Source organism: Anastrepha ludens, unplaced genomic scaffold, assembly GCF_028408465.1.
Source record: "Anastrepha ludens isolate Willacy unplaced genomic scaffold, idAnaLude1.1 ptg000078l, whole genome shotgun sequence".
In the NCBI taxonomy this organism is placed as follows: Eukaryota; Metazoa; Arthropoda; class Insecta; order Diptera; family Tephritidae; genus Anastrepha; species Anastrepha ludens.
The window spans coordinates 67501-70000 of record NW_026530048.1 but is presented as its reverse complement, the minus strand read 5'-3'; the positions used below and the strand labels follow the sequence as shown (position 1 = coordinate 70000).

The window sequence follows — 2500 nt, the reverse complement described above, 5'->3', positions numbered from 1 at the left end:
ATAAATTTTATTAATATTTTTTTTTATTAATAGGACTATGAATAAGTTCGTGCGGTTTTTTTTCGAAATTTGAAACTTTATTGACGTAAAATGGTTACAAATTTAATATTCAAAATATTGTCCATCGCTTACTACTACTTTTTCCCATCTTTCTGGCAATTCACGGATTCCCTTTGTGAAAAATTCGGTCGGTTTTGCCGCAATCCACGAATCGATCCATTTTTTGACTTCATCGTAATTACGGAAGTGCTGGTCAGCCAGGCCATGTTGCATCGATCGGAAGAGATAGTAATCGGATGGCGCAAGGTCTGGACTATACGGCGGGTGGGGTAGGACATCCCATTTGAGCGTTTCTAAGTATGTTTTGACCACTTGTGCAACATGTGGCCGAGCATTGTCATGTTGCAAAATAACTTTGTCGTGTCTATCGGCGTATTGCGGCCGTTTTTCTCGCAGTGCTCGGCTCAAACGCATCAATTGTCGTCGGTAGACATCCCCCGTAATCGTTTCATTCGGTTTCAGTAGCTCATAATACACAACACCCAGCTGGTCCCACCAGATACACAGCATAACCTTCAGGCCATGAATATTCTGCGCCGACGTCGATGTTGAAGCATGGCCAGGGTATCCATACGTTGCCCGACGTTTTGGATTGTCGTAATGGACCCACTTTTCATCGCCAGTCACAATTCGATGCAAAAAACCCTTTCTTTTGTGCCGTTGAAGCAGTTGTTCGCATGCCATAAAACGGCGTTCAACGTCTCTTGGCTTCAATTCATACGGCACCCAATGGCCTACCTTTCGGATCATTCCCATGGCTTTTAAACGTTTGGAAATGGTTGATTGATCAACTCCCAAAGTTTTTGCAACCTCTTCTTGCGTTTGAGCCGGATCTTGATCGAGCAATTCCTCCAATTCGGTATCCATGAACTTTGGCGGCGCACCCTCGCGTTCTTCGTCTTCCAAGCCAAAATCACCACTTTTAAAGCGTGCAAACCACTTCTGGCACGTTCGCTCAGATAGAGCATGCTCACCATAAACTTCCACCAAGATACGATGACTTTCGGCTGCTTTTTTCTTCATATTAAAATAATGAAGAAGAATTCCCCGCAAAAACACATTATTTGGCACGAAATTCGACATTTTCAAGTGTGGTAAAAATATTGTTGTTTACGCTTCAAATAAAAAACTTATACTGACGTTTGTGCCTTACGACAGTAGCTCTCCAATGAATGTTTGGAAATGTGGATCGATGGAATAATAATCAAGTTACGCCATCTGTTGTAAAACCGCACGAACTTATTCATAGTCCTATTAAAAACTTGAAAATTTTCGGCTTTCGCCTTGAACTTAGGACCGACTAACTCGTGATCAACCACTGTTCACACGAAACCCTTCTCCACTTCAGTCCTCCAAGGTCTCATTCGATTATTTGCTACTACCACCAAGATCTGTACCAATAGCGGCTCCATGCAGGCTTACGCCAAACACTTCTAAGCACACTATTGTACCCTCCTACTCACTAAAGTTTCAAAATTTATAAATCAATCGAAATTGTTTTATAAATCATCTACTTTAGCGGTAATGTATAGGTATACAACTTAAGCGCCATCCATTTTAAGGGCTAGTTGCTTCGGCAGGTGAGTTGTTACACACTCCTTAGCGGATTACGACTTCCATGTCCACCGTCCTGCTGTTTTAAGCAACCAACGCCTTTCATGGTATCTGCATGAGTTGTTAATTTAGGCACCGTAACATTACGTTTGGTTCATCCCACAGCGCCAGTTCTGCTTACCAAAAGTGGCCCACTGGGCACATTATATCATAACCTCAACCTTCATATCAAGAAAGGTGAGGTTCTTACCCATTTAAAGTTTGAGAATAGGTTAAAATCGTTTCGACCCTAAGGCCTCTAATCATTCGCTTTACCAGATAAGATTATTTTATATAATTTTTAAATGCACCAGCTATCCTGAGGGAAACTTCGGAGGGAACCAGCTACTAGATGGTTCGATTGGTCTTTCGCCCCTATACTCAATTCTGACAATCGATTTGCACGTCAGAACTGTTTCGGTCTTCCATCAGGGTTTCCCCTGACTTCAACCTGATCAAGTATAGTTCACCATCTTTCGGGTCACAGCATATATGCTCAAGGTACGCTCCAGTTAGAGGTATAAATAATAATAAATTATCATTATATATTACATAACTATATGGAACGCCCCGGGATTGAATTAATTGACTATTTAAGAAAATAGACTAAAAATTAATCCCATTATATTTTTAAGTTAAGTTAATTATGCCATTAAGTTTAATATAACTCAATGACTTGCACATATGTTAGACTCCTTGGTCCGTGTTTCAAGACGGGTCCCGAAGGTATCCTGAATCTTTCGCATTGTTAATCATATAAATGCATACAAATAAATATTAATATCATAGATATTAAATTTTTTGTAAAATTCAAAAAATGAATTTTAGCATTATATATAATAAAATC

The 2500-nt window shown here is 39.9% G+C and overlaps 1 pseudogene; it reads right to left on the bottom strand.

Annotated features, from left to right (window-relative positions):
• LOC128871052 (large subunit ribosomal RNA) overlaps nucleotides 1-2500 on the bottom strand; it is a 6528-nt pseudogene that overhangs the window by 3381 nt on the left and 647 nt on the right.